General features: G+C 43.2%; 1 long non-coding RNA gene across 2 annotated transcripts; it reads right to left on the bottom strand.

Moving 5' to 3' along the window:
- Positions 1–13,099: 13,099 nt before the first annotated feature.
- LOC120605996 (uncharacterized) lies at positions 13,100–17,038 on the bottom strand. Of its 2 annotated transcripts, XR_005653803.1 has the most exons (4): positions 16,795–17,038; positions 16,389–16,541; positions 14,615–14,720; positions 13,100–13,190 (listed from the first exon to the last, which is right to left on the bottom strand). It is a non-coding gene; the product is annotated as an uncharacterized LOC120605996 (long non-coding RNA). The 2 variants fall into 2 exon arrangements; XR_005653802.1 differs by lacking the exon at positions 13,100–13,190 and having other exon boundaries at positions 14,447–14,720.
- Positions 17,039–22,472: the final 5,434 nt, after the last annotated feature.

Raw genomic sequence — 22,472 nt, 5'->3', positions numbered from 1 at the left:
CAGACAAATGTACAGGCTGTATACATTCAATGGAATATTATTCATGTTTAAAAATCAAAGAAATCCAGGCATTTGCAGCAACAGGAATAAATCTAAAGGTGTTGTTCTAACTGAAATAAGCATGTGACAGGGAAACAAATACTATGCGATTCCATGTAGGTGAGTAACTAAATTTGTCACATGCATAGAAGCAGAGTAGAAGGCTGGTGGTCGAGAATTGGGAGGAGGAGGAAATGGAGCTATGTCAACAAGTAGACTCTTTTCCTCAGGTGAGCTGAAAAAGTTTTAGAGGTCTGCCTTGCGACAATAGGCATGCACTTATCAACGCAGTACTGTGCACTGAATCGGGGATTAGAGATTTGATTTCATGCTGTGTACTTTTTCTCACAAAACAATAAAATTAATGAAGTGAAATAACAAAAATGAAAGAAAGAAATAAAAGAAAGAAATATGGGAGAGAGAGTGGAGGTTGCCAGGAAGGGAGTAAAAAGAAGGCAGGCTATAAGAGAGGGAAGGAGAAAGGGTCTGGTTGTCAAACAGCAGAAATAGGGGAGAACACAGAGAAGGAGGAAGATCCTCTCTCCAGGTTAAGAAATGCTGGGTCTATACCATGTTCGCCCCAGCAAGATGGCCCTGTCCTTTTTCATTCCCATTCAAGACACGGACAGACATCATCTTCAGTCTGAGACAGGCTGGGCTCAGAGGACCGTGTTATACTGTCCTGATCTTGAAACCACCTCCTGGTCACCATGGGGCTTGGTGCTCTTCCTGAAACTTCCTCTGCTCCTCTAAGTTGTTTCCCTCTCAAGATCCAGTCTAAGTCTCTCAGAGCTGTCCTTGCAGTTGGAGTCCACTGGTGGCTGTCTCTGAATTCTTGGAGACTAGGTAGTGCCCGCCCTCATTTTAACATTGAATCACGCCGACCAGGGTTCTCTTCAGCTCCACTAGAAAGCTGTGATCTAGAGATTAAGGGTTTCTAGGACAACCCTGTGTCAAGGAGACAGGTTCTGAGATAAACTAGTGACATTTTACATTGAAGGAGCCTCAGTTTTCTTGGTGCGGAAAAGATGAAATCTTGGGGGCAATGAAATAATACTACATTCATAATTCTCACAGCTGTCCTGGTCCAAATAAAACTCAAACCATCACTTGGCTCATTTTATATAATAGTGACTTAAACCAACTTCCTGGACTTGATTTCTTACAAAGCCTTCCAGAAGACACCATGACCTTATGTCCCTGTGGGTTCCACAGGGACATGAGAGTTGACACTCCTGTCACACTGTGGAGCTTCTCTTTCCCACCTTGCAGTGCACAATGTCCGCTTTGTCCTAGAGTGGTAGCCCAGTGCTACCCTGATGCTCAGTCCTGAAGAGCTCTTGGTTCTCTTCACATTATACACATTGTTTCTCGCCCAGCACACAAAGTCCTAAATTCAGAGAAGTGATGGAGACAGAATGACACTGTGCATTCCTGGCAAGAGTGGCTGACTGTAAATATTAGCCCTCTTTGCAGAAAGTCACAGTGAATTGCTAGCAAATATTACCAGAGGCTTGTCTTGGCTTAGAATCCTCCAGAACTGGGTGTGGCATGGGGCTACACCAGGGGCCACCTGCAAAAGGGAAGAGCCCTGCCCAGTAATCAGGGAAAGGGGAGGAGTGGAGTCATTCTGAGACCTTCCTTTGATGGAAAGACATTGTGAATGAAGGAAGTGGCAACATCGTGACCATGAAAAATGCCATGAGACCTGCCGACAGGTGATATTCTGTACAAAAAGATTTTTTATGGCATGGTGACAGATTCTAAAACATGATTTATCCATTAAGAAGCCAGTGAACATTGTCCTGGGTGGTGCTTGGATTTGTGTTTCAGTTTATTGAGGTTTATACTTGGCATACAATAAATGCACATATTGTAACTGTACAAGGTAATTAATACACTTAGGTATCTATCCACTCATGATGCGATGGAGAGGCGAATGTTTATTAGATATCTGACATCAGCTACTATGTTCTTAACAGTAATATAAAGAGAAACACTCAAAATGTCACACGCACGCACACACTCAGAATCACACCACATGTATTCACATGTTCACACACTCACACCCATGCACACAAACCTACACCCCCTCACTGGAGCTGGAGATCACCACCATAGTCCTTTACCTAGAAAATCAGTCTCTATCACCACGTCCTTCATTCACATTGCCAACAAGAAACTGCAATCAAAGTGGCTCTCCACACTAAAGCCAGCGATTATACCACCCCTTTCTCAGTTTCTAGATTTTTTCCTCAGGAAATGAAGGATTCCAAAATACATACCATCTTCAAGGGCAAGTGGAATGACTTGAAATGACAGAAAATACTATGAGGGTCACATCATGCCACATACTGTTTGCACAGGATTTTGCTTAAATCAGTTCCGTTAGAAAACCAGTTGGGAAATGCTGGAGGCATCATCAGAACCCACAAGCAAGAACAGGACAAATCTACTCAGTCCAAAGGGCAAGAACCTTCCTGGAGGAACTACCTCTCAAGTTATATTTTGGGTGGGCAATTACCAGCTTCACTTTCTAGGAGAATAAATTGCAAAGACAAAAATCCTCCCTTCCACACAGTTTGTAACTGCAGCTGTCATTTTTGAAGGTCCTTTCATGACAGTTATCACTTGGTACTAGAATCACACTCCACACTCTCACCACGAAGTAAATGTCTGTATCATCCTGAATGTGCGTGCTCACATTTTTATATGTTAATTTTACTGATAAAGTCATAAAGGCTCATTTGTATTGCAAGGGAAGTGGGGCGAACTTACCTTGGTGATGGATGTCAGCTCATTTGCCCTCTCACTGGGACACTCTTCCCGCAGGTCCTCGGGGGTGTTTGTGACGACACAGAGTGCCTGTCAGTCCTTGGTGCTGCTATTTATGAAGTACTAGTGTGCTCCAAATGTATAACACTGGTTATATTACTTTATTATGATGAGCTTTACCTGATATTTATGCCGCTTTTAATCATTTGTGATTATGTCTATCTGTAGTGTTGATTACATGCACTGCTGTCTAGTCCCAATACATTTCCCAGGAATAAATCACTCTGCTATGACCCTCTTGACAGCCCTTGGAAACACGACTTTTCTGTTTCTAGGAACTGGGCTTTTTCAGAAAACCGATCAGTATAATCATAAATTATTGTCCTTCTGTGCAGGGCTGATGTCAATAAGCCCAATATTTTTTCATAGTCAAACTATGTTGTACCCTACTTTAAAATCTAATTCACTTTTATGGTTGAATAGTATCCCATGAGGTGTATACATCACACTTGATCCATTCATTCTTTGAAGGATTTCGGGGTTCTTTCCGTCTGGCTATTGTGAATAATGCTGTTATGGACACTAGTGTATGATACACTACTGGTGATATGAGATGTTATTATCCTGTGAAATTCACAGAATGTCACAGCACAAAGAGTGAATTTTAATGGAATGTATGGACTTTTAATTAATAAAAATGTATTGATAATTTTGTAACAATTTTGTAACTTGTAACAAATAGATCTCAGAAATTTAAGATGTTTTTAATAGGGGAACTGCTGGCGTAGCAGGTGGGAATATTCTGTATTATCTGGTCAACTTTCACATCAATCTAAATGTGTTCTACATAATGACTATTAATTTTTACAGATCTGAGTCATAGTATCAGGGAGAGATCTATTCAGATAATGTTTCAAAATCAGCTAATGTGGGAACGTGTACTAGAGACCTTGTATACTATGAAACATGAACCATTTTGTGAGTTGTCAGGGCATCCTGACCTCCATAGTGACAGCATCACAGATGGACTGAATACACGTGTATTTCCACCTACGAACTAAAAGAAATTTAAGGCGTAGCATTTTTACAAATTATGGGTCACTTAAATATGGGACACTGAAGACATTTTCTTGAAGTAACTTAATTAGCATTATTTTCACAGTACTTTTATCTGAGTCATAAATATGGACGGTGACATCTTTTGAGAGGCGGAATCTTCTGCCACCCTCCCTCATTGATTCTATATGATCATCGTCGTCATCACAGCAACCTGAGAAATGCATGACAATACAGAGAACTGTAGACATCTTGCTGGCAGAAGACCACAGGGAAGTTAGCAATAATTTATTTACAGCTGCCCAGAAGACCCTCCTGAAGCCAAGGTAGACTTAGGAAAATCATGCAGTTTAGTGTGCACATAAAACACCCACCAGACAGATTTTGTGGCCGAATACCTGAATTTAGATGAGACATTATAGAAACAGAGCAAAGCACAGTGACCATATTCGGTTGCCTAGGTTCAGGTGTATTTGACACATGAAGTAAAAGAAAAGCATGGCTTAGCCTTTTTTCAAAATACGGGTCACTTAAATATGGAACACTGAAAGGTTTTCCTTGACGTAACTTAGCATTATTTCCACAGTACATTTATCTGTGTCGAATAAATGCACCGTGATTTCTTTTGAAAAGCGGACACTTCTGCTGCCCTATCTCATTCTTGTAGTTGAACATGAGGCCCATGCTCTTGTTTTATATCATCCTTCTCCTTACAGCAGCCTGGGAAATGCATTACAATACAGAGAACTGTAGATATCTTACTGGAAGAAGACAACAGGGAACTTAGCAATAACTTATTCACAGGTGCTCAGAAGACCCCCCTGAAGCCAAGGTAGAGTTAGGAAGATCGTGCAGTTTGGTGTGCATGTAAAACACCCACCAGTCAGATATCGTGGGTGAGTAACTTCAATTAGTTGAGACATGATAAAAACAGCAAAGAACAAGGACCATGTCTTGTCGCCTAGGTTCTAATGGCATCTAGAAGCTTCATCTCCCTGCAAGAGTCCTGCAGAACCCTCAGGGCCTCAGTGCCCACTTCTGCAATGACCAAATGTTAACATGGCCTACTTATGACTGTTACCTGATGAGGCTAAAAGTGATTGAATACAGGTAAATCTTCAGAATAATAAGTGACCCACAGTGCCAAGTCTTGCTCTGTAAGTGCCCAATCATTGTGTGACTTCAAATACAAGCTAGATTTTCGGTAGTGGTTACATCCAGAGAGAGGACTTGGGTGACTCCAGAGTAAGGTAGGGTAGAAGGTTACTTTTCATTGTTCCCAAAGGGATGATGTTTTCTATCTCATGGGAAGTATCTGTTATCATCTCCTGAGATCCCCACAACAAGCCTGTAGCAGGGATGCAAATTAGGTGCTGAGACCCAGTCTTTACAGTGAAGATCACAGAAATTTAGAGAGATTAAGCAATGGGCCCAGAGTCAAAAGAGTGACGAGTGATGGGTTTAGAGTAAGAACGTGTTTGGTGTCCTGAGGACAGAGGTCCAAAACCCCTCTGAATTCGTCTCTGGATACCTGAAGCAAGAGCTCCCCTCACTGTCTTTCTGAAATGGTGCCTGTCCCAGGTTTCTGTGGAAGAGAGATGATGGCCTAGAGGAGGAGGCTGAGCCACTAGGAGTCCAAATCTATCACACAAGTCTCTACTCTTACCTTTCAGTCTCTAACACCATATACGAGACTTCCCTCTGATTATAGCGTCTCAGAGGAACAGGAATATCCCAAGCTGTTGCTGTCCTTCTCCAGCATCTGCCCACAGTCAACTGTCTCACTGTGAGCTTTCTCCATGACCAGGGTACCACACTGAGTCACCAGTGGTCTGGGCAACTCCCAAGCCGACTGACAACATTCTAGACCAACTGCCACATGATAGCATTCTAAAACTTAGTTTTCCTTTCATGATCACCCCTAGATGTAGAGTTGATGTCCTTGACCCCAGGATGTGGTGCTTTAGTGCATCAATAAATTAAGGCTGAAAGCTCCACTGTTTGCTGACTACTGATCTGAGCAACCACCTGAGCAGCCTGTGCTAAGGCCTGGCTTAGAGCAGATTCTGGCTGCTCTGACTCTGAGTGTGCGCCTTTCCTGCCCGAGTCCTTCAACACAATTCAGCCTCTACTACTGCCTCCTCCGATCCTACATCATGCAGTAGCAGTGGGCAGAGTCTTATGTCCTCTGAGACAGATGTCTCCTTAGCGACAGCCTGTGACCCCACGAAAGGACACTCCCAGAGATCCACCAAGACCCTCCTAACCTCTGTCACCAAATGTTCATTCCTCTTACCCAATGGCACTGTCCCTTCTCACCACTCTCCAAGGCAGCGGCCAAACACCCAGGAATTTTGTCCACATCAAACCATGGAAATCCTACTGTGAATTCCCAGTTCCCTCCCTTTGTAAAGCCTCTTGATTTAGACTGCTAATATTTGGTGTCAAATTTCAGCATCCACGTTCTGAAGAGTTGACCTGTAATTCCCCTTTCCTGTCATGTCTATGGCTGGGGTGGTATCAAGAGTCTCCTGATCCAGGGAAAACAGTATTGGTGTGTTCCATATCTATCAGTTCACTGGAAAATGCATACAAAATTGGCATTAGGAAATCACACATTTTTCTAAATTGAGGAAAATATTTAAGGCAGCCTGCCTATTAGAAGAATCATAAATATCATCAATAAAGTAATATGACAAAACTCAAAACATATGACTGTGTAGCAAAATTGAGATGGTGAAAATAATTTTTAAAAAGATGAGGAATGACTTTCAGAAAACAAAACAAAACAAAACAAGACAAAACAACAACAACTAAGCAGCCCATATAAAGGAACAGCAATCAGATCAATAGAAACATACCTGCACTACAGTTCCAACTTCCTATCTTTAGAACCTGAGGTGTAAGAAGCTAATAACCTATCTATTCTCTCTCAGCTCGCAGACAGATACCTAGAATGCAAGGCAAGATGGGCATCATCACACAACCACAGAGCTTGGCCATCAAAGAACTTTCAGGGTGAATGCACACTGCATGTTACGAGTCAACTCTGCTCTGTAGGCAGGTGTGTATTTACATGGACTGTGTGGCATCTAAGGGTACATGTTTGTTTCAAAAACCAAATCTCAGGCCCCAATATTATTATTCTTTTTAAGAAAACAAGTTATGAGAAAATTACTGGGCCCCGAAACACAATTCATCATGAAAATTTCAGAGTGAAATGGGAGAAAGCTAATAATTTAAAATAAAAAGTGCATCCATTATTGATGGAAATACCATCTTCACACATTTCTACTACTTCTGAGTCAACAGACATTTGTAGGGAAATGCAAAATATAATCCAGATGAAATAAAAAGTAATATTAACAGCAATTCAATTTTGAAAAGTGATATTTCTCTAAATATACAATTGCATATGTATACGTACATATATGTATACTTAATCAACAAATTATACAAACTGATCATGACTGGGATTGGAAGCCTGCCACTATGCATTACTGCCTCTCTCGACTTTTAAAGACATGAGGACTCCATGGATATTAGGGTGGACTGACTGACCCACCATGGAATATCTCTAAGAGAAGTTACTGTCTCAGGTTCCTGATCCTATTTAAACAGAAGCTTTCTCCTTCCTCCTTTCAGGTGGGGGCTCACTGCATGCCCCACATTCTACGACTTCCAAGGACAGGTTTCTACATATGCAGTCTACCAGCCCCATGATGCTTTGCCTCCCTGATGCCTCAATTTAGCATCCTGCCATTACCATTATTTTTCCTTCTGGCATCTATTACAAGTTTGAATTATATAATTTTCAGTGTGACTGTTAAATATCTTTCTTTCTAATTAGACTGTAAGTTATGTGAGGGCAGGGGAGTCATTGGCACTTAATAATTTCTGAAGATATACACGCCCCTTTGGGATTTCGTGAGTTTGGATATAATCCTCTAGTCCTGACAGAATGTTTATCCCTCTCTTTCCTGCATAGCACATCCTTTCTGAGCAAGATATCAGCTGGACTACAAATTAAGTCTTAACAATGAGGTGAAGTGGTACACAGGTGGTACAAAGAAGGGATTCTGAATTATATCTGAGTCAAATTCTAGTATTCGGGGCAATTCCATTACTAAGCTCAATTTCCTCATTTATCCAGCAACTGTAATTCATTGCACAGAATATGCTACTCTCCTGGACTCTGGGACAGAGCAGAGCAGTAACAACACTTGTAAGGTAAATGGTGATAAAACGAGAGGGATGGTGGATGAAAAAAGGAACTAGAGTAGGGAGTGTGTATTCTGAGAAAAGGGGAGGGTTTTCCATTTAGAATAGGATGTCCAGTAAGGCTACCAGAGAAGGAGGCATTTCTGAAATGGAAAACAGTGTCTATTTCTCAGGCTTGTGGAGATGATTACTATGAAGATGTACAGATGTTTCAACAGTCTTCTATAGGTCACTTTGGACCTGGACCGAAGAGATCTCTAAGGAAAAGGCCTGGCGTCTGAACAGAAGGGGAATGCTCGGCGCCACAGAACTGGGAGAGCTGTCCACTGTCCCGCCAGGAACAGTGATCCTGCGGGAAGCTGGGCTCAGTGGAAACGCAAGTCAGGGAAAAACGCTGACACTGTGGAACCGTGACGAGGACGGCACTCAGGCGAGCTGCATAGTTACTGTGGCAAGGCCGAGGGCCTCGGCAGAGGATGCACCCAAAGAATCTGTTGGGTGGCTGGAGTCAAGGTGTGGCCTTCAACGGTGACAGGTGTGGCTTCTGGCAGAGACAGTGGTGGGACTTCCTGCAGAGATAGGGCTGTGGCTTCTGGGGGACATGGAGGCGGGACTTCCGGCTCAGGCCTAATCGGGGGCTTTTGGCCGAAGGGAACTCTCCCGGGCCACTAGCCCTGGAAGGTGCCATGCATAGTGTGGTGGTGGCAGCTAAGCTTCAGGTTGTGCAGTCATTTAGTAGGACAGGCGGAGGCCCTAGTCCAGTTGAGTCGTAGGGTCGCGCCGACCGTGTGCGGTGCTGGGTGCGCAGAACATGAGTGAGTGACTGCGGGCCAACAGACAGCAAGGTCAGACCGGTACTTCTGTCTTTTGGGGCAGCCGGAGCCTGGCACGTGAGTACAGATAGTGAGGAATGACTGAAGGCTGGGCTGCCTGTGCGACCTCCTCTCCGAAGGCCTGAGTTTTACTGCTCAATACAAGTCCTGGTACACAGAAAGCTTTCAGTACGTGCTAGTTGCATGAATAACCTCCGAGTCCAGAGACCTGGGTCTAATTTGGGCACCTTCCTCTTTGGTTGTGCGGACCCAGACTACCAACAAGGAGCATAGAATATACCTACCCCTCCTTCAATCCTAATGGATGATAAATGAAAGAAGAGGTAATTATGTGTACTCATGCTCTGTATATCAGAGGCTTCATCATCTGCCTTGTGAGGTAGCCTAGGGAAAAAATGGGAAATATAGACTCAAGTTGGAAACCCAGGGTCTTGCTGCTCCTGGGATGTTGTAGCCGAACCCCAGGATCCATTATTGTCCTCATCTCTACACCGTGCATATTGTGACCCGCTGGCCCTGCTGACGGTGTCTCTGTTTGGGGCCAAGTCAATCTCAAGAGACCAGTCAGCAATTCTGTGGGTGCAAGTGCTTCCTCTAGAATTCTGCCAGCCATGGAGGGCCCAGAGAGACAATTGGACACAGACCTCTCTCTCTCATAACAGCGCATTCAGCACTTCAAACATGGGTGATGTGTGGAGGCTGATGAGCTCATGATAGTGTGCAATAGCTGTAATGCCAGTGGAATTGTTCTTTCTCTCATGCAGTTCTGGGGGTGCCCTGTAAATGAGGAGCAAACATGAGCACAGAAGCACGAAGGTGCTTCTTTACTTTAAAAAGAAGAGAGTTTACTTTTTATGTACCAAATGGAACACACTAGAAGAGCTTTGTCCCTTGACTAAGTGACTGGGAAGGAGACGTGTGTCACACTAGGGTACATCCATCATAGGTCATTAACGAAAACAAAACCACCGTCTCCTACATAGGATTCCGAGGAGTGCTAACCGAGCATTGGCTAAGCTCTGACGTTGTTCTGGTGTAGGGGGAGGTAAGAAGAAGACTTGTGGGAAAAATAATTTTTAAATAGCAGAGGAAGCAGAGAGAATGAAAAGCATGGCACTCTCAAAGCCCACGGAAACAATTTTTCCTGTGACATCATTCAAAAAGTAAAAGAACACATCAGACTTCTACACTTATTTATTTATTTATTTTTTTGCATAATTTCACCTCTTCTTTCCTCAGTTTTCCAAGCAGCAGGTGCTACTAACTGTTTCCGGGCCACTCTCCCATGGAATCTGACCTGCATGTTGGTACCTACCTGCAGTCTTCATCCTCGCTTCTGAAGTCAGAGATGGTCTCTAACACATAATCCTAAGATACAGAAACATGAACAATACCATTATTAAAAAGAGAGACTCCCCCATTCCTTCTAGTTTCCTTGAGTCTATGGTGAATCACAGGCATTCCCTTGATGTTCCCCACAATTCATGCACCTTTCCTGGGCTCTGTGGAGTCGTAGCCCTTCACCTAGACATTGATCACAGTTACCAAACTTCAAATCAGAGATGCCAAAGGAATCACCTTTTACCTTTTCACTTTCATTTGCCCATGATAGCTCTCACCTCAAAACAGACCAACAAGAAATTCCAACTGTTACATTCAAACTTAAATGAGACTAGTAGAATTGACCTATTGGATGTTTTCTCATATTTCAGTTCACTGAGTCCATTAAATAAAGCCACATCAGGCCACTGGCCAAAGTTCTTTCCTGTTCAACTGTTCCTTTCACTACACACCAAACCTCGTTCCCAGCAGGAACCCAGAATGGGGGATTCCAGACCAAACCTGCAAAAAACCCCCACCTTCTTCATCACCTAGATATTCCTCAGCAAGTGATTGATTTCATCATACATATATTTTTCATCCGCTGCCACATCCAACTGTGATTAGAGAGGTAAAAACAAACAAACAAACTAACACAACAAAACAGTAAGGCTCACTTTATCCAAGACACTGTGCATCTTTCAGTTCCCTTGATGACCTTTGGACACCAGATGAGAAATAGTAGTTGAGTCAATGACCTCAAAGGAAACATAAGAGACACGTGAGGAAAAAGTTGAACTCACAATGGAAGGTCTCTCATGTCCCTTTGGTTTGGCAATTTCAAATTTCCTCTCAAAGACAAAAACGATCTGCAGAGGAACTCTATGCTCTACCATACAGCGTATAACTGCTGCTGTCATTTTTGGGTGCCTGCTTAACACAGGTATCAGTGGAAATAGCTACTCACTAGAGAGTTTCTCTACCTAGTAAATTGTGTCTGTCATTAGCACGTAAATATTCACATTTGCATATGCTAAATTTACTGAAAAATAGAAAAAGCAGCTATTGGAATAATCTCTTCTGCAAGTTTTTGTTGTTGATGAAAAGCAAACTGATTTGGGGACCGAACTCAAGTCTAGGGAAAGTATCTCATTAGATTTACTCGCTAATCATTTTTCATTAAAAAAAAAAATCCAATGCAGAATATTTGAAAATTCTGAAATTCCATAATTTAAAATAGTCACTATTAACTGTGTGATATTTTCTTTCCAGTTTTTTTTTTTTTCACTATACCATGCATGTCCTTTGAGTCATTGGCTGTCCATACTCACGCTACCTATGGACAGTAGGACATTTCCTCACACAGGGACAGGCTGGGGAAAGCACTGACGCTCTCTACCTCATAGCATAAGAGATGTGGAGTAAGGCTGAGGGGTGTCTGGGTCGCCACCAGTTCAAATTTGAGTGCTTCCTTGCCACTGTCCTAGCATAGGTTTTTACAGGGTTTGTGAGCTTCTAAGGTTTGTTGTGATGTTGTCTTCCTGACTCAGCTGCCCCAAAACGGGCTGACACCTCACTGACAGTAGTTGCTTGACATTGAACTCTCACCTCTTATAACTTCTCAGCTGACCAGGAGCAGGGGGGCCATCCTTATGCCTTTCACACCAATGGCTCTGCCATGGCCAGCTGTTACATGCACCTGTGGCTGCCCTGGGCTATGTTGCACTCAGGACATCTTCTCAAGACGGGATGTGTGTCGGAGCTGTGTAGGCACTAGCACATCCAGGCATGGCCACAGAAGGTGACACTTTATTTTCGGTCACTGATAATAATGTGCCTCAGTGGTGAGGGCAGGTTGGTGGTACAGAGCATGAACACAAGGGACACATGATTGAATTCAGAAGTTGGATCTTCCATATAGGAGGTTAGTGCTCCTGCCATTCATTTCTGGACCACCTCCACACATGGAGAAGGACTGTGAAGCAAACGTCCAGATACAGCCAGGGGAAGGAAAAGTTAATTATGGAAAGTGTGCTGTGATGGGGAGCTTCATTAAAAAGTAGACAAATGCATTGTATTCCATGTAGGACATTCTCTTAAGGTCACACAGTCACTCATACATGGAATTCACAATCACACCGTGAACATACATTAAAAAAACACCACCCCAAAAGCTCCAACACACAAAACTCACCACCCACATATCATTGCTTCCAAAGACTGCAAACATTCCAGAGTTTTCCTAGACTATTGGGTCCTTTCACTACACCCCCATCCTCATCCCCAGCAGAATCTCAGAATCAGGGAGCTTCCCAAACGAACCAGCAAGAAATTCCACCTTCTTGAGCACCGAGCTTTATCCTCACCTAGTTAATGATTGACAATACGTACATTTTTCAATGATCCGTCGTTCGCCAGTCATAAGATAAAGGAAAACACTGTGAAGATCATATCCGCTTGGACACAGTTCTCCCAGGCTATCCATTCTCTTGATGACTTTAAGACACTAGTTGAGAAACATTGCCTGAGTCAATGACCCCAGGAGAAAAGGTACAGAACACCTTTGGGAAAGGATTGAACCCTTCATGGAAGCTATCTCAAGTCCCTTTGAATTTGCAATGACAAAATTCTTACTTTCAGGGAAGAAATGGTGCTGCTGCTGATACTGCTTGCAATGCTCCAGTGTAAAATTCTGTCCTTTTTGAATGCCCTCTTGAATCAGATATCAGGTGGTCACAGACTCTCACTCAACATTTTTCCACTGGTACATTGTCTCTATCATCTAGAAGGCACATGCTCACATTTTAAGATTGTAATTTTATTGAGAAAGAAAGAAAGCACTTCCACAACGGTCTCCTGAAGCTCTTCCACCACGTGTCATGAAGCTCCTCCACAGTGGTGTCCGGATGATCTTCCACGACATTGTCAGGAAGATCTTGCACCACACTGTCAGAGGGAGGCAGGGGGACACAGCGTCACTGTAAGTCATTGGCGGTGCTGCTCAGGACTGTTTCAGAAAGCTCTGTTTTAGGTGGATGTGGGGCTAGAGCATGTGGATGTCCATGGTAAACTGTATGGACTGAGCTGCTGCTGGGACATTCTCATTGGTGGATGAAGAAGGCCAAGGAAAGACGCAGGCAAGAACGAGAAACAGAGCCTTTGACAGTCTAGCTAAAGGGAATCTAAGCCTTCTAATATCAATGACAGGGTTCAGACCCTCCTGCCTTTCTTAAATACTGGGCAAATTCCCATTTCTTCTAATGTTACAAGACCATTTCATCATCCAGGCATTTATACATGCTGCTAGCAACTTCTGCATGTATAATATTGGTTATTTTATTTTTACTGTGATGAGCTTTACCTGATATTTATGGTGTTTTAATCATTTGTGACTATATCTATCTGTAGCATTGATTATATTCTCTGCTATCTAGTCCCAAATTATTTACCAAGAATAAATCACCCTGCTTCGACCCACTTTCCAGCCCTTGGAATCACTACTTTTGTTTCTAGGAACTGGGGTTTTTCAGAAAACCAATCAGTGGAATCATAAATTATTGTCCTTCTGTGCAGGCCTGATGTCAATAAGCCCGATATTTTTTCAAGCTCAATCTATGTTGTACCCTATTTTAAAATCTAATTCACATTTATGGTATCACATTTATGGCTGAATAGTATCTCACTAGGTGTACACATCACACTTGATCCACTCATCCTTTGAAGGACTTCGGGGTTCTTTCTATCTGGCTATTGTGAATAATGCCGTTATGGACGTTGGTGTATGATACACTACTGATGATATGAGATGTTATAATCCTATGAAACTCACAGAATGTCACAGCACAAAGAGTGAATTTTAATGCATGTATGGACTTTTAATGAAAATGTATTGATAATTTTTCACTCATTGTAACAAATATATCTCATAAATCTAAGATATTTTTAATAGGGGAATTGCTGGGGTAGCAGGTGGGAATATTCTGTATTATCTGGTCAATTTTCATGTTAATCTAAACCTGTTCTAAATAATGTCTATTATTTTTTACACATCTGAGTCATAGTATCAGGGAGAAATCTATTCAGATAATGTTGTAAAATCAGCTATTGTGTGAACAAGAACTAGAGAGCTTGTTTACTATTGAACATGAGCCAGATTGTGAGATGTCAGTGCATCATGACCTCCATGGAGACAGCACCACCGATGAATTGAATAGAAGTGTATTTGCATACACGAAGAAAATGAAAAACATGCCTTAGCCTTTTTTTCAAAATATGGGTAACTTAAATATGGGACACTGAAGAGGTTTTCTTGAAGTAACTTAGCCAGCATTCTTTTTAACTATACATTTATCTATATGGAATTAATGCACCATGATTTCTTCTGAAAAGCGGACACTTCTGCTGCCCTATCTCATTCTTCTGGTTGAACATGAGGACTGTACTCTTGTCTTACATCATCCTTCTCCTTACAGCAGCCTGGGAAATGCGTGAAAATACAGAGAACTGTAGACATGTTGCTGGCAGAAGACCACAGGGAAATTAGCAATAATTATTCACAGCTGCCCAGAAGACCCTACTGAAGCTAAGGTAGACTTAGGAAGATCGTGCAGTTTGGTGTGCACGTAAAACACCCACCTGACAGATTTTGTGGGCGAATAATTTAATTTCGTTAAGAAATTATTAAAACAGCAAAGAACAGAGACTGTGTTCAGTCCCCAAGGTTCTAATGGCATCTAGAAGCTTCATCTCCGTGCAAAAGTCCTGCAGTCCAATCAGGGCCTCAGTGCCCTTTTTTACGATGAGCATATCTTAACATGGCCTACTTATGACTATTACCTGATGAGGTTAAAATTGGTTGAATACAGGCAAAGCTTCAGAAAAATAAGTGACCCATGCCAAGTCATTGCTCTGTAAGTATCCAATCATTGTGTGACTTCAAATACAAGTTAGATGTTCAGTAGTGGTTACATGCAGAGAGGGGACTTAGGTGACTCCAGAGCAAGGAGAGTGGAAAGTTATTTTTCATTGTTCCCATAGGAGTGATGCTTTCTATCTCATGGGAAGTATCTGTTGTCATCTCCTGGGATCCCCCATAAGAACCCTGCAGCAGGAGATGGAAATTAGGTGCTGAGACCCAATCTTTACAGTGAAGATCATGGAAATTTAGAGAGATTGAGTTACTTGCCCAGAGTCACAAGAATGATGAGTGATGAGTGATGGGTATAGGGTAATAACGTGTTTGATGTCCTGAGGAAAGAGGTCCAAAACCCTTCTAAACCTGATTTCTTCCCTGGATGACTGAAGTAAGAGCTCCCTTCACTATCTTTCTGAAATGCACCTGCCCCAGGTTTCTGTGGGAGAGAGATTAAGGCCTAGAGGAGGAGGCTGAGCCACTAGGATTCCACCATATACGAGACTTCCCTTCGCTCATAGTGTCTCAGAGGGCCAGGGACATCTCAACTTGTCACTAGCTTCTCCCAGTATTTTCTCAGTCAGCTGTCTCACTCTGAGCCTTCCCCATGACCAGGGTACCACCCCGAGTCATCAGTGGTCTGGGCGACTCCGTAGACAACTCAGAACTTTCTAGACCAAGTACCACAGGACAACATTCTAAAACTTAGCTTCCTTTCATGACCAACCCTGGATGTGGAGTTGATGCCTACGACCTGAGGATGTGGTTCTTTTGTGCTTCAATGAATTAAGGCTGAAAGTTTCACTGTTTGCTCTGAGCAGCTGTCTCAGAAGCCTGAGCTAATCCTGCCTGACCTTGGACTCTGCCTGCTTTGGCTCTGAGTGTGCATCTTCTTGCCCAAGACCTTGTTCAACAAAATTCAGTCTCTACTACTGCCTCCTCCATTCTGACATTTTGCAGGGGCTGTGGACAGAGCCCGATCTCCTCTGAGAAGGATCACTCCTTATCCCGTTACCCCACACCAGAACCCTCAAAGAGAACCACCAAGCCCTCCAAATGTAGGTCACCCAGTGTTCATTCCACCTACTCGAAGGCTCTGTCCCATCTCACCAGTCTCCCAGGCAGCACTCAAACTTTCAGTGATCCTATTCATATCAACCCATGGACGTGCCTCATGAAATCACAGTTTTTCTCCTTTCTAAAATCTCTGGATTTAGAGTACTTATGTTTACCTCGTATTTTGGCATCCACTTTCTGAGGAGTGGACCTGGAATTCCCTTTTCCTGTAATGTCTACTGCTGGGGTGGGTTCTCAATCTCTGTGAATGCATGGAACAATTCTCCCAACCCGAAGCAGTATAGGAGTGTTTCTTCTGGATCCGTTGTCTGGAGAGTGAGGACAAAGTATTCATTAAGGCATCTTACATTGTTCTAACTTTAAGAAAATAGTTAAGATAGCCCACTTGAGAGAAGATAAAGAGATATCAATTAGGTAATACTACAAAAATATAAAGACACTTACAGCCCTGTAGTCAAATGGGAGTGGTGGCAATGGTTTTAAAACAAAATAACATATTTTCAGTCAAGATTATCTGGCCCCTTTAAAGGAGTTGCATTCAGAAGGTCAATATGAACCTACCTCCACAACAAATGAAGTTCCCGTCTCAAGTTCTGGAGCAGTGAATATCTGAGAACTTCTCACCTTCTCCCTCTGAACTCACAAGTGACAGTTGCAATGGAAGGCAAGAAGGGCATCATCACATTACCATGGTGATGGGTCATGTCACACAACTTTCAGGGTGAAATACGCTGCACACTCTGGGTCCTAGTGCTGCTATATAAATACATGTGTGTTTACATGGACAAGGGTAGCATTTAAGAGAATTAAACCAGAAAACATGTTTTCTTTAGAAAAATAAACACCAGTCCCCCACATTATTATTCTCTCTCTGAAAACATGATATATGAGAGAAAGTGACTTGCCCATGCAAATAAAGTTGATAGTGAGAATTTCAGGGTGAACACGTCAAATCTAACATGTTGACCATATAAAGTGGTTCTATTTTTATTAGAATATGATCACCACCCATTTCTATTATTCCTGAGTCACCAGACATTTCTAGAACAAACAGCTGGAAAGTGTTCCACATCAATTAAAAAATACATATATTAGTAGAAATCAGTTTTAAAATTTGTATTTCTCTCTAACATATAACTATGTTATATGAATTCTTTTATTCTCTGCATCTATATTCTTAATTTACATAATTAAATCTATATGCTTAATTATTTCTCAGTCTCTGTGAATTCATTGAACAATTACTTTTTATTATGTATGTTAAAAATGGGCTATTCCCTGAAAATATAAGAATAAAGAATCACTATATTTGTTAGTGGGTTAGGTGAAAATATGTAATCAATGCTTTTGTAAGTGAAAATTGTAAATGACCCGAAACTCTAGACTTCAATCTTTGTTCTGGCTCATACGTGGAAACCCAATCACATCCATTCTTATGATAATGTGGTGAACACTTGCCATAGCAATGTAAGGAACCAGGCCCCAAATGAAGTAGCAAATGACAATTTTAAGATATAGATGAGAGTTTTGCCATATTCAAAGAAAATGTCTAATTTTCAAGGTATGTTATAAGATCATACACATGATTGCTGATTTACAAGTAATTTTTTATTGAATAGGTCACTGATGGGGCATAAAACCTATATTAATATAAACGGTGTCACATTACTCTAGGGATGCTCCAGTTGAATGAGATTGAGCAATAACAAGTAATATTGTTGTAGTGACCTCACCTTTAGAGACAATAGGTTAAGGCTAAGACATGGTACGTGCTAACCACCATGTCTCACTTCTAGTTAGTTATCTGCTAAAAATTTATTAACTAGAGGGATTTACTGGCCGGATCACTGCCTATAGGTACAAAATATTTTAACAATGACGCATTCTGCTTCTGTACCCCTGCTTGCTTACCCACCTCTTAGTTATCAGTTAATGAATGGAGGAGATATAGTCTTTTGTGTAAAAATTAAGGATGTGGGGGATGGAATCGAGGGCTTAAAACCTTTGTGCCCCTGCGCCTCGGGGCTGCTCCTTGGCAAGGACAGCCGCCGGCTAATAAACTGTCTCTTGGATTAGAGCCCTTGAGTTGGGCCTGGTTATTTCGGTCACAACATTTGGAGGCCCCAGCGAGATCTTCTCGTTGTGGGAAAATTGATCAGTGCACCAGGGCATTGGACCATTTGCGGTTGGGGAGGCCTCTAGGGCACTTGCCCTAGCCCACCGCCCTTGGTTTCTCACTTTGTGGAGCGTTATCTTGGGAGTGCTGAGGCAGTTTTTGGTAGGGGCCCCAGGACCGTGCGGACGTTGGATGCAACAAGTAAGTCGGCGGTCGACTGAGACTGTGACGACATTTTTCTCAGTCTTGTTTTTTGGTTCGTTAGTCTGTGTCTGTTTTTCTTGTTTTGCTTCGTGTGCTTTACTGTGGAACTATGGGACAATCACAGGATAAGCTAACACCGCTTCGATGCATGCTTAATCACTTTAAAGATTTCCGTCACAGGACAAAGGCTTATGGTGCTTTAGCAACCCCTTTTGATTTGCAGCAGTTTTGTCAACTAGATTGGCCGACCTTCGGAGTAGGATGGCCCTCTGAGGGATCATTTAATTTACAGACTGCATTTCGGGTTCGGGGTGTTGTTTATGGGAACCCGGGGCATCCTGACCAAATTCCTTATATTGATGTATGGATTGACGTTGTTTCTGATGCCCCTAAGTACTTACAGAATTGCAGTCGCGCCCCCGTTACTGTAATGGCAGCCATACCCCAAGGTCTTAAGAAGCCCCCACCAGTGTTGCAGGGCCCTCCATCAGAGGATGACTGGTATCCACCACCCTATCATGGTGATGGGAGTGGACGTCCTCCTCTGGAAAGACCAGAACCTCCTGTAACCCGGTCTAGGGGTCGTAGGCCACCTTCCCCTGATTCAACCTCCCTGAAAGAGCCAGTATCTGTTCAAGCCCCATTGAAGGTGATTCCAGGAGGTGGAGGTGAGCCTACTGTCACCTACTCGCCGTTCAGTACTAGTGATTTATATAATTGGAAATTGCAAACGCCATCCTTTTCAGAAAAACCACAAGGATTAACCTCCCTTCTAGAGTCTATTTTTTTACCCATCAGCCCACTTGGGATGATTGTCAGCAGCTTTTGCCGGTTTTATTCACCACTGAGGAAAAAGAAAGGATTTTGCGGGAGGCAGCCAGAGGAGTCACGGACCCGAATGGGCTGCCAACAGCAGACTTAACCAGGATACAGCCTGTGTTTCCTACTCAGCATCCCCAGTGGGATCCCAATACAGATCAAGGTAAGGAGGCTCTCCTAAGGTATCGCAAGTTCCTGCTACAGGGACTCCGGGCTGCTGCACGTAGACCAATAAATCTGTCCAAGGTAAGCGAAGTAATTCAGACCAAGGATGAGTCACCTGCAGCATTTTTAGAGAGACTATTAGAATCTTACCGCTTGTATACACCTATTGACCCGGAGGACCCCAACAATAGAAGAGCCATTAATTTGGCCTTTGTGAGCCAGTCGGCCCCAGATATTAGGAGAAAGTTACAGAAGCTAGAAGGTTTTGAGGGAGAGAATTTATCCAAATTGCTAGAAATAGCCCAGAGAGTTTTCAACAATAGAGACGATGTGCAGAAAATAATGTTTGTGGGGAAGGGACCTATGCCAGGCAGAGGAAGAGGAAGGGGCCGAGGAGGAAGATCAGGATTTGTCGGGCCACCTGGACCAGGAAGTAAACAGGTTGGCCTTGAAAAAGACCAATGTGCATATTGCAAACAGAAAGGGCACTGGAAGAATGAGTGTCCCAAGCAACCAAAAGGTGACAAGAAAAATACAAGCACCCCAATTCTTCTGGAAGATAACTAGGGGTGTCAGGGCTCTAACGGTCCCCGAGAGCCCCGGATAACCTTGCAAGTGGGGGGCCAACCTGTGGACTTTCTGGTAGATACTGGAGCAACATATTCTGTTTTAAATCAGCCTGTTGGCCCTGTGAGTAAAGAAAAAACCACTATTCTTGGGGCAACTGGACAAGGAAGAGCATACCCTTGGACTCGGGCTAGTATAACTGACCTGGGAAAAGGGACCATCACCCATTCCTTTTTGGTTATGCCTGAATGCCCCTATCCTTTGTTAGGAAGAGATTTGCTACAAAAATTACAGGCCACTATTACTTTTGGTTCAGATGCTAACACCCTTACTCTCGGAGATGGGCCCTCTTACATTCTATATACAGTCCCCTTAGCTGAAGAATATATTTTAACAGATCAAAAAACAGCAAAAACTTCCTCCGCTTTATTGGAGAAGTGGAAGAAAGAAATTCCTGTAGTGTGGGCTGAGAATAACCCTCCTGGGTTGGCTGCTCATCAGCCGCCCATAATGGTAACTCTCAACAGCAATGCTATGCCAGTACGAGTGAAACAATATCCTATAAATCAAAAGGCACAAGAAGGGATTGCTATACATATAAGACGGCTCCAGGAAGCCGGCATATTGGTGCCTTGCCACTCTTCATGGAACACCCCATTGTTACCGGTCCAGAAACCAGGAACTGAGGACTATAGACCAGTTCAGGATCTAAGAGAGGTTAATAAGAGAGTGGAGACTATACACCCCACTGTGCCTAATCCTTATACCTTGCTAAGCCAGTTGCCACCGAGCCATCAAGTATATATGGTATTGGATTTGAAAGATGCGTTTTTCTCCTTACCTTTGGCTAGAGTCAGTCAGCCAATTTTTGCCTTTGCGTGGGAGGACCCTAAGACAGGACAACAAGGACAATTGACTTGGACCCGACTCCCGCAGGGATTTAAGAACTCTCCCACTCTGTTTGATGAGGCTTTAAGTCGAGACATAGCAGAGTTTCGACAATGCCATCCTGATGTTGTGTTACTACAATATGTGGACGACCTTTTACTTGCCACTAAAACAACTGAGGCATGCACTAAGGCAACTGAAGATCTGCTGAATGAGTTGGGGAACAAAGGTTACCGCGTGTCGGCTAAAAAGGACCAGTTGTGTACCCCTGCTGCTATTTATTTGGGGTACAGACTGAATAAAGGGGAAAGACAGCTCTCTGAAAGTAGGATTGAAGCAATCTTGCGCATTCCACCACCAAAAACAAAAAGGCTCGTACGAGAGTTTCTAGGGGCTGTAGGATTCTGCCGTTTGTGGATTCTAGGATTTGCTGAGATTGCTAAGCCGCTGTATGATTGTACAGCTGGGAAAGGAGAGGACATAAAATGGACAATAGAACAACAGCAGGCCTTTGAGACACTGAAGAAGGCCTTAATCTCTGCTCCAGCATTGGCTTTACCAAACTTAGAGAAACCATTTCAGTTATTTGTAGAAGAGACAAGGGGAGTTGCTAAAGGGGTATTGACTCAGATGCTGGGACCGTGGAAAAGACCAGTTGCATACTTATCTAAAAGGTTAGATTGCGTGGCTGCAGGGTGGCCTAATTGTCTGAGGGCCGTTGCAGCCACGGCAGTTCTAGTGAAAGAAGCCCACAAATTGACGCTTGGGCAGCCTGTGACTGTTATCGGACCTCACTTTGTGGAGCGGCTCCTGAAGGGACCACCCGAGCGATGGATATCAAACGCTCGAATCACCCAATACCAGGTACTCTTATTAAACCCTCCACAGGTTCGATTTGCTAAACCAACAATATTGAATCCAGCAACCTTGCTCCCAGATGATGATCCCCAGGAACCTGTACATGATTGCAGTGACCTGCTTGAAAGCATAACTGGGGTAAGACCTGACTTACGAGATGAGCCTTGGCTCAACCCAGACGCCACCCTGAATACAGACGGAAGCAGTTATGTCACAGAAGGCGTCAGGTATGCGGGAGCAGCGGTAGTTGCCGATGACACTGTGGTTTGGGCTCAGGCTCTCGGACAAGGGACTTCAGCCCAGAAGGCCGAGCTCATTGCATTAACTGAAGCTCTTAAATGGGCTCGAGGGAAAACTGTTAACATCTACACTGATAGCCGATATGCCTTTGCAACGGCACATGTACATGGAGCCCTGGACAAGGAAAGAGGACTATTAACATCAGGGGGAAAGGAAATTAAGAACAAGGAGCAGATTTTGGCTCTTTTGGAGGCTATCTGGCTACCTAAGAAAGTGGCTATCATCCATTGCCCCGGCCATCAAAAAGGGGAAGGAGCGGTAGAAAAAGGAAACCGCTTGGCAGATAAAACAGCAAAGGAAGTAGCCAGAAAACCAGTGGGGA

Source organism: Pteropus medius, unplaced genomic scaffold (genome assembly GCF_902729225.1).
Source record: "Pteropus medius unplaced genomic scaffold, Ma_sr-lr_union100, whole genome shotgun sequence".
NCBI classification, from domain to species: domain Eukaryota; kingdom Metazoa; phylum Chordata; class Mammalia; order Chiroptera; family Pteropodidae; genus Pteropus; species Pteropus medius.
This window is presented reverse-complemented; position numbering and strand designations above follow the sequence as displayed.